Below are 10,874 nucleotides of genomic sequence, written 5' to 3' on the forward strand. Positions count from 1 at the left end.
GATATCTTAAACCTTTGATGACTGACTCTGGCTGAAAAACTAAGTGAAGTCTAGTCTTCCCTCTGTCTGTCATACACTGTGTGCAGTTAAATGCCTGTCAAGTCTAATAGCATGAACTGATGTTCCTGGTATTTTCCTGAATCAGACCTGACACCTTACAAGGGAAATAAAAGAACTCTTGAGTGGGGAGGTCAAACAAACAGATGTCTTTCTATTAGGCAAATCTTTTGCTAGTATTATTTAAGGTTAAATTTGAGTGGCTAAGGCTTTTCAGAGTTTCAATTTACCTTGGTATCATTTTTTTAAGTGTTCACTTTCAAAATAAAGGTTTCACTAAATCAGTTTACAAATCTTTCTAAACCTCACAGATTATTAATCGATATTCATATCTACTTAGTAAGGACAGCTATATTTTCTGGATACAACTATACTTAATTCACCTTCCTCATGGAGAAATCTTTTCATTCTTTCAGGTGAAACAGAAAATGAAAAGGCAGAGGAAAGGACAGAAATCACTAGCACGACCCAGGGCAGACACTGATACCACCTCAGAACCCAGTAAAAGGCAGTATTGCCTGATAACAAAACAACACCCACCAGTCAGGTGGTATAGCTCAAGGTCAGAATATTTCCTTTAAAAAGAAATGCCAAAGAAAACATCTCTGCTTTACATCTTTACAATTCTTGCCATTAAAGAGGAAATTTTTATAGCAGCTTTTAATCAAATCTGTACAGTAACACTTCACAATGGTATTCATCCTTAGCAACCAAAACATGTTGCAGAAGAGAAACTCCTAAATAAAAAGACTTTCTCAAAATGATTACACTCATAAAGCAAAGAGCTGGAGGAGGGATGATTAGGAGTGATTAAAAGAGAGAAATTCATAAATAAAACCTTATCTGTAACAAGATCAGAAATTTATCACAAGGTATATATCCTTATAAACATAGATAAAGAAAAGGGGAGTTTCAATTACTAGACACTAAACTCTGATTTATAGAGTCACTTATTTCAGAGGGCCTCATATTACATGGAAAGGAAATTTCAATGGGAAATATTTTCTCATCTCACAAAAAAACAACTATTTTGCCGCAAATAACTCATCTGAGAAATAATTTACTTCATGAACATACTTCAAAATTCTAAAAATTAAAATTACAATTTACATTGTATATAATCTTAAAAATTTATGAGCATCAAGGCAAAGTCAACTGAATATGGAAAAGATAAAGCTATGTTATACACAGGAATTATCTCATTCCTAGAACTACAAAGGCATCAAAATTAACTCCCATGACCCCATTATTCTGAGTGTTTAGATAATGGCAGAAAAAAAAAGAAAAAAAATTCCCACTCATGTTTTTGCCAAACTTGTATTACCTAACTTCAGCAGCAGTGGAAGTTATACTTGGTCCTCAACGAGCACTACTACTGAGAAAAGAGTGTCTTGAATAAATGTACTTCCATTGGCAGAGTATTTTTACTATCAGAAAATAGAACATTCTGAACAAATCTCATTGCACAGAAAGGATTCATTACATCACACCAGAATCAAGAAATTCTGATGTATGAGGTAACCCACAGTGCAATAACTTGCCTTACCTGTACATGAACTCTGGAAAAGCTAAACTTGAAAAATAACTACAGTAAAGATCACTGGTGACAGACAACAGTGGTTTCCCCTCAACCATGTGGCAAAAGCAATGAACATTTTGACTGTTGAGATGTAAAGAATGGCCCCCTATAATGTGAGGGGGAAACTCTATAGAGTCCACAAATAAGGAGACAAATAAAATCAAGGGGAAACAGGTAAACATAGAAAACATTTGAAGAGTTTAGAGGCCTATAAGATAAATGGAGACGCAAACGAAAATCTCCCTGTGGGTAAAATGGAAACAGGAACATGCTGAGATGGGAGAAAGCTGTGCAAGGAAGCCATGTGCAGACTCCTCTTCATCCCACAGAGATGTGCACGCTCACTGCTTTAGTTACATCTACTGCTCTATATGCTCATCTTCCTTACACATCAGAGTTGGAAAAAAAAAAAATGAGTCCAACTAAGGGAAGACATAAACGTCTGAAAATTAAAGTTAAGCACACTTAGGCCATCATAAAGCGTTATAACCAAGTTTTATTGCAATCTGCTAAACTAGAGGCATACAATCACCTACACACAGCCCTTTTAACTGTCTTTCCTTGCCCAAACACAAATGATGATATAAAAGAATTTCTGAGGTTTGAACACAGTAGCAATTGGCAGAACCTTAGGGAAAGTTTCCTTTAACTTTCTTTTAAACTTGAGGTTTTTCATGAATAACCCCTGCAATCCTTCAATGTCATCATGCCATAAAGAATCCCTGGCCAACATTTATCTACATAGATGCTTTCAAAACGGCAGTCTTTTCTCCTTGGCCACCCTGAACCATGGGCTACCATACGGTGTGTCCCTGTTCTTTCCCTGAAAGAATGGTCAAAAATTACAGCCAAAGAGGATTCAGTATGAGAATAAGCTGCACGAAATTCTCATTAAACAGTAACGCACATTTCCAGGGGTTTCATCACCTACAAAGTCATTAATAAGCAGCCTTCCAGTTGCCTAGACAGTTCAGCCAACTGTCAAGGAAACAGGGGTGAAGAAAGGTGCTCAGTACAGGTTGTCGGTATTGATGCTCCGAGGGGTCTTGATCTTCTCTATGTTTTTGAGGATCACGTCATGCAAGATGGCATACTGGTTCCGCACGTGCAGCAGGATCTGGCGCATGCTCAGGTACTCGTTCTCGTCGACCTCCGCCACCGTGCGGCGGTAATCTTCCACCTGCGGGTACTTCACTATCTTGGAAACCAACTTGGCCCGGGTGTTGTAGTAGGTAGAGAAACGGAGCAGGTAGGAACTTGCAGTGCTCTCTACGGTCCACAGCTGATCTACGGTGTCTTCTTGGATGGACACTCCAAAGTTGTTGCCATCCTCCACCTTGGGAATGAGCAGCTGCACCCACATACGCACTGTGTTGCATTTCTCTCGCAATAGCTCGATCTCGGGTTTCACCCGCTCTATCAGCTCCACCAGATGCTGGTTGCTCCGTAGCAGCTGGCCCTCACCACCTGGCAGCACGGGTCCTTTGACTGAAGTCTGGTTCTGCAGAAGCTGCGGGTCTCGGTTGGGCCCATCGCCTGCGGTGTCTGGGATGGGTGGAGGTTCCGGCGCTGGCACTGAACGGATCCTGGACAGGTCCTGCAGGCGAAGCTCCTGGACCCGACTATCCAGCTCAGATAGCTTCTGTGGAAAGAAGGAGGACACCAGGTCCTCGGCTTCCTGGGCAATGCGGGCCCGAAACGACTCGACCTTCCCCTGCACATCCTGTTTCAGCTTCAGCGAGGAGTCCATGCCCCCAAGGACGCCGGGCGTTGGCTGTACAGCACCTGGATGTCCCTCTCCTCTGCACGTGGGCTGGGTTTACTACCACCTCCAACTCCCAACAGATGGCACTCCACGCCGGAAGTGACGCCAGTTAGAGCCCGCGGGAGAGGGAGGTGCACTCTGGTCATCGCATTCTTCCACGGAAGCCCACTTTCCTGGGAACCAGAACAGAGAGGCCCTGCATCCTGGACCACCGAGCAGGCACCGGGGTCTGGTGAGGTGCACTCCCTCTCCCCCACCAACCAGCTGGCACAGGGAAGCCGAAACACTAAAGACAGTGCCAAAGCCCCTGTTACACGTGACACTCAACAAGGCAATGCCTGCTGGTCTTGGCACAGGACATTGGGCTTTGAAGTCCTTTCCTGAAGCCGCTGCGCCCGGGGACCCAAGTCACATCCAGCAGGTAGATTGGGGCTCTCTGTGCTCCTCCACTAGAAAGAAAGTGGCTGGTGGTTGACGGTAGTGCAACAATTTATACCGTTCATGATGCAGCAATTTATACCGTTCATAAACTTCCAAGGTCTTCTATACCTTACTCCAAATGCTTAGTTTCAGTTACGAAGTTTGTGATTCTTCTTACACTCTTCCTTTGGGAGATAATTAACAAAACTTGAAGCTAGATTGTAATGGGTTGTGGTCAGATTTCCTGAATTTAGTAACTGCATTGTGGTTCCAGAGGTGAATATCCTTGTCTTTAAGAAATACAAATGTATTTAATGGAAAAAGTGAGGTATTTTATGTAGTCTCAGGTGACTCAGAGACACGGAATGTACCTGTGTATTTATAAAGATAATGCTAAAACTGGTGAAATGTTTTTTTAAAAATGGATCTGTATAAAAGATGTATAAAAGCTCAGTATTATTCTTGTAACTTCCCTGTAAATTTGAACTTATTTCAAAATAAATGGGGAAAAAAAAACAACCCAACACTCTGTTTTCCTTAAAGTATTTGGGAGTCATAGACAAATTAATTCTAAAATTTCACTCTACATTTTTATATTTAGTTTCTTTTCCTTGAAATCCTTTCTGCTCAGTTCCTTGCAACACTGCAGACTAAAGGCCGTGTCTATGATTTTTATACTAAAATTATCAAAGTGTAATTTAAAAATGATTATTCTAAAGAAGCTGTAATATACTTTTCTATGCAACTCTCTCTCTCCTTGGACTACCCTTCCTTCAGGGCAGGAGCCAAGTCTTAATTTGTTTTCACTGCATCTGGCACAATGCTTGGCAGGTGCTCATCTGGTGTCTGAATTGAAAGATTTGCAGCAGGGTCTTGGAAACTGTGACTGCAAGCAAAATGACACAGAACATAACCAGCTCTTCAAATAAGCTCATTTTGATCAATGGTGGCCAGTCCCACATACACCATGTACACTGATACTAACAAACTAGCAATTTAAGTTATATTCAAGTCAACTATGTTCATTCCCAACTAGTAAATTAAAAGAACAGTTTCTGTGTTCAAATCACTTCTCCTCTTGTAGGGATGTGACACAAAAGGATTCAGTGGAAGGAATTTTGCTTGTAATTTTGTATATTACAGGTGAGGGGAGCGGATAAAAGTGTGTGTGTGTGTGTGTGTGTGCGCGCGCGTGCATGTGGGGAAGTTTGGGGGAGCTACAGGGAAGTTGGCTCTTAAGATTACATAGGAAAGTGGCAGGAAATGAGCATGAGTAAACAAGGATTCATTCAGGCTGGGCCCCAATTTGCTAGGCTAAGGGAACTTGGATTTAATAAAAAGACATGAAGGTAGTTAGGTAGTGCAATATACACAGATGATTTCATGGTGGGGGCATATTTGAAGAAGAAACTAAAAAGAGAGACTGGTGCCATAATCCAAAAGAAAAAAATATCTTATTTAAGATACTGGCTATGGGTAATCAGAAGCCATCAAGAGAGTTTGAGGAAGTTAAAAAAAACAGCAATGGGTAATTTGGGAGGTGAAAAGATGAGGAAAGGCATAACTCTATACTGTGTAATTTTTTTCTTTTTATTTGGGGAAAACTTTAAGATTTCTATTATATAGCTCATATTCTATTAAATCTCCCTGAGAGGCGAATTAGATATGTAAATATATACATTCTTACACATCTACATTCAATTAGAAGAATTTAGATAGGGTTATTAAACAGAAATGGAAACTCAAACATTGAATTATGACTACAGTTTTCCTCTCATCTTAATTTTCTTTGTCACACTGGCCATAAAATCTTAGAGCTTTTGTGAAAATTTTCATTTATACCAAAAATATCCTCAATGGTACACACAGTTCAACAAATGGTTACTTTATTTTCAACGATAAAACATTCCTAGTTACTCTTTTAAAGAAGGGGAACATTTTTTCTACTTACAATTTGTTCATATGATCATTCATATGAAATGATTCCCTTTAGCTATTTAATGAAAGAATACAAAATCCTTTGGGGGGATCAGCTGCTCTTTTTTCTGGTGTGATGCACAAATTTAGTTATTCATGATATGGCTCCGGTCCTTGTTAATGAGCGTAGCAATTGATAGGAAAATAATAGCTCCTATTTTTTCCCCCTAATCAACCATCAGCAATCAGCAGTTGTTTTTTTAAACAGATTTAATGTACTTGCATGCCTTGATTTGACTGCTGAAATTACTAACAAGGAGTGCTGGTAGGTGGAGGAAAGCCAGAGACAGCTGTGTAGACTGTTATCTTGATGGGGTCTGTCACTGTTGTCCAAAGGCCAGCAGAGGTTTTTCACATCCTGATGCCAAAATCAGATACATCATTCTTCTTTTTGGAACACCTACAGATTCATGGACTGATTTATCCTTTACATATTCTTGAGCTCTGAAATTTTGCCTCGTGAAGAATTCTGAAGGATTCTGGGCTCCCCTGTGAGCTCCATTTTCAGAACTATTCTAAGCAGCTGTTATTTCAACTACTGTCCTTAAATGTAACCTTGAGATATGGATGGGAATTTAGTCCTTCAAGATACTTTTTTCTCCCACTGATTTCTTTCTATCTATGAAAGTTAGGAGAAATATAACCACAGGGACTAAATATAAATGATCTTAACACTCTGGCAGGTAGTGATATTTATCTGCTTAAATTTATAAAATTGCTCTTCTCCAGGTTTCAGTGGATCTTAAGTTATCTATCTCAAATGGCCTCGTGAGTGTCATAAAATACTTAGCTTCACAATGAAGTAACTGAGAAAGTTCTTCAGAGCCAGTTTCCAGGTTTGACAAAGTACAGTATCATTTCCCCTTCCTCCTTCTACCTCCTAGATTGCTTCAAGTACAAGGACAGGAATAAACAATGCAAAGGTGCTTGCTGTGACGGCGGTTGCCAGTTCAACATGTCCAAAATTAGTCACCAGACCTAACGTGCACATGCTTTTAAGAAGAGAAGTGGCAACAGAACACTGTTGTTAAGCTGAGCCTGCCACATTTAAATCCTGGCTTTGTCACTTACCAGCTATGTGATGTTGGCCATATTATTTAGCTTCTCTGTGCTTTGCTTTTCATCTATGAAACAAGCACTGTATTCTAACTGTAAGAGCTGCCTTGGGGACTAAGTTAGTTAACACATGTAAAAATTTCACATAGTGTATACATGGTAATTGCTCAGTTGAGTGTTACCTATTATTTAAGGTACGTTTCTAGATCAACCGTCTAGAATCTTCCTTCACCCAATGAAATCGAAGAACTGTGAATTCTACACAATGAAAACAAGATAAACTTTCTGTTCACAATCATGTTGTTTAGCAGTGATGACTAATTGTACTACAGAGTTGAATATAAGTAATTTTTTTAAACTATTTTCAGAGATCATCAGTAACTGGGTGTAGGTGAATTAAGTACAGAGTTTTCAGATGTCATGGATGGAAAGTGAATTTCTAAGCAAAACCCCGTCTGGCGATAGCCATGTCTTTATCAAGTTCACATTATTGCTTCACACAAATTTACTAATCGGTATAATCAGGTAACAGTCTACTCTCAAGAGTCATTATGATCATTTATTTTAACAAAAATCTACAGATTTCTGGGTTCTAGATTCCTGATTTTGGTCTCTACCCAAGACACTGATGGATTCCTTATTTAAAAGAATCCCGTACTGGGTAAGCATGAACTCTTTCCTATAATTATTTGTATTATTTGCATATGTCCACTTTGATGATAAAATAACTGATGTAAGCATATTATGGGTCATATAACTTCCATACAATTTTGAAATTAACAACTATATATTTTTTTACAATTAAGATGGCATCAGATACTTTTTTAACTGACTAGAGCTAGTAGAGCCTATTAGGTATGAATACCCTTCTTCCCTTTGCCCAAACAACTGTCAGTCAGATAGAATCAAGGTTTTCTTAGTAGTTCAAATAGAGAAATGGAGGGAGAGTTAGGTTATTACAAAGTGCTTAACAGTATGGAAATATTTAATCAGGATTGAAAGGAATCGAATCTTTAGAGTCAATACCACCTTTACTTGTCAGTATGACAATTTCACAAAAACCTGATCTATTACATAAATTTATGTTGTTGGTCTGATTTTTTATGATCTTTGTGATTTTATTTATATTTAACTTACACAATTATTTTGGTTTTAAAGTTGTAAAAATAGAAATATAAGATGCTGTCAGGACTTAGTTCATATGTTTATGTGAACTTGATGACCTAAGTTGGTGCTAGAAAAGATTTCTTTCTTTAAAACTAAAATCCTTCTAATGCCTTGTGCAAACAATTACAGTTATCATCCTGAAATGCATGCCTGGTCTTCTCCAGGCTAAGGACCAAATTCCATAAGTATGACCCATGAGTTCCTTCATGATCTGAATCCTGCTATCTTTTAATTAGTTTCCAGAACCTACTCTACATTCCCCCAGCAGTCCTAACAACATCTTATATTTCTAGTTTTACAATTTAAAAACCAAACTGTGTTTAAGTTAAATATAATCACAAAGATAATAAAAATCAGACGAACAACATAAATTTATGGAGTATACAGGTTTTTGTGAAATCGTCACACTGACTCTAAAGTTTCAACTCCTTTCAATCCGGATTCCCCACTCAGTGTGTGAAATGCCACCTGCCTCATCTTCCTCCAACTCTGCTTTGCTCATCTATCACTCTGGAATCAATTCAAGAACTGTTTCCTAAAAAGACCCTTCCCTCACAACATCTTCTTCCTAGATGGAGTGAATAACCTGATACAAGTTAAATAGTGTATGAAATGAAGTAACATATAAAATAACAAGGACAATAAATGTTTCATAAATAGCAGTCTTTTATTTGTAATTTGAGAATACTCTGCATGTGCCTCTTATAGCTCCTATCAGTGTTGTCATTTTAGATTTATAAGAACTTTAGTCCCTCTATTGTAACAAACTCCTTGAGGACAAGGATTTTAGCTTATGCATTTTCATATATTCTGTGCTAGTGCAGTTCCTGGTGATGGTTCAATGAACACTTATTGAGTGAATCAGCAAATGAATTAAGAAAAATGGCATAAATTTTATCAAGCAGGACCAGAATAGCAGAAGAGATGGGGCTCTTCAGCAAGTTTTTCTTTTTTCCCTGAAAATGTGCTGAACTATGAAACATCATAAGAGTTATTTTGGAGCTATAGTAGCACTCTTGTGGACTGAGCTATTTCAGGATTTATGCAAGAACAGTTGTATTTCTTTCTTTCTTCTCCCATCAACAGCATGCAGACCAGAATTTTACCAGTCCCGTGCTGTTTGGTTCTAAAAAAATAAGCCTTCACAGGCCCTCCCTGGTGGCGCAGCGAGTTAAAGCACTGCACTGAGAAGCTAAAGCCACTTCCGCATGAGTTCGATCCCCGCCTGCCCCGGAGGAGACCACATGGCGTGGCAGACCTCTCCTGACCCGCCCGCTGCTCCCCTCAGCATTGTACTTCCTCGATCTGCCTATTCTGCTCCCCACTCTGTCTCTGGTGAAATCTCTCACTGCCCCTGAGTCTCTGGCCTGTACCCCAGTTCTGTATGTACAAATAAATAAATCTTTAAAAATAAATAAATAAATAAGCCTTCACTCCAGCCCCCGGAGTTGATCTGTGGAAAGCGGCTACACAGCCCTGTTTGTGCAAAGTGAACATACTGGCGCGTACTAGGGAGGTACCCATAAGAAGTAAGGGTGATGCCGGCTCTGACTCATGTTCCCACTGTTTATTCATAGCTTCTTATTAGAAAAGGACTTGTTTTATTTGGCAAAAATGCAAAATTTCAACTGACTAGAGAAGAAGACGTAAGAAAATGCCTAAGCATAAAATGTCTACAGCTGAGTAACAGCTGAATAATAATCTGTAACTCAGTGCTGAATCAACTGGCTCCCTAAGGGCTGATGCAAACTGAAACCTCTTCGGAATTACAGATTTCATGAGCTGCAGACTTTACTGCTCTAAGCAGAGAAGTGATTAGCTAGAGATTTTATTTCTTCATAGACACTGCAATTCCAAATTATAAATTCACTGTTGGGCTAAATTTTTAGATGAGTACATAAAATATGCCCAGTGAGCTTCTAACATCTCTAAATATTTTACCAGCAACAGAAACATCAAAAGCACATTTGATTTATTATTTCATTTAAATTTGATTTATTATTTCATTTAAATTTCTTAACCTAGGTAGAGACAAATATTAATATTACAGATAAGGACACTGAGGTGTTGAAGAGTATTTATTTCCCTAGTCTTTGGGTTTGTAGGCAGAATAAATCCCGGTTGAAGTCTAGATTTGTCTGACTCCAAAGCACCTACTATATGAACACCTACCAAAAATGCTGTATCATTTTCTCCATTAATCTAAAAATTAGTAAGTCATAGCTGAATGGAAAACATTTTTCTTATTTCTGAGTAAGTCTGCACAATGCACCAGGGCATGCTACCTATACTCTCTGCTATTTTTCTACTCTTTAAGTCAATGTGTAAAATATGTGTACATGCATGTCTGTGCATATACACATCTACGTGTATTTTCAATTCCAAGGTTTACTTTTATAGTTATCTTATAAATAAAGGGGGAAACACTAGTAAATTAAATAAAAAGTAGCAGACAGTTCTTATAAGAACTTTTAGTTCCTCTTTCACTTACTTTCCACTATATTTCCCTGCACAGACACATGGTATGTGTTTATTTCGTCTGGTCTCCAAAATCCTGGTTTGGCAGTATTTTCTGCTACCCATTACACTTTTGCTATAATTATCTATGGTATATGTTATGTTTCCAAAGAGCATATAAATAACATCCCATTGGTTAAGTATAAAGACTGGAAATTTGAGGCTGAAGAAGTTCAATCACAGGCTACTGTTCTAGATAGCTTTAGCAAAATGTACAACCTAACAAGTTAAGCATAACACAAAGAAAACTGACAGCCTGGTAATCTTTTTTTTTTTTTAAGATTTATTTATTTATTCATACAGAACTGGGGTACAGGCCAGAAATGCAGAGGGTGA

General features: G+C 38.5%; 1 protein-coding gene and 1 pseudogene across 2 annotated transcripts in view; both read right to left on the minus strand.

The window, feature by feature from the left end:
- The window catches only part of ATF6 (activating transcription factor 6), a 173,729-nt gene that overhangs the window by 74,351 nt on the left and 88,504 nt on the right, over nucleotides 1–10,874 (minus strand). The gene's annotated exons all lie outside the window — the stretch shown is intronic.
- LOC101636304 lies at nucleotides 2,646–3,386 on the minus strand (annotated as a pseudogene).

This window comes from Condylura cristata, unplaced genomic scaffold (genome assembly GCF_000260355.1).
Source record: "Condylura cristata isolate star-nosed mole 26May11 unplaced genomic scaffold, ConCri1.0 scaffold00024, whole genome shotgun sequence".
Taxonomy (NCBI): Eukaryota; Metazoa; Chordata; class Mammalia; order Eulipotyphla; family Talpidae; genus Condylura; species Condylura cristata.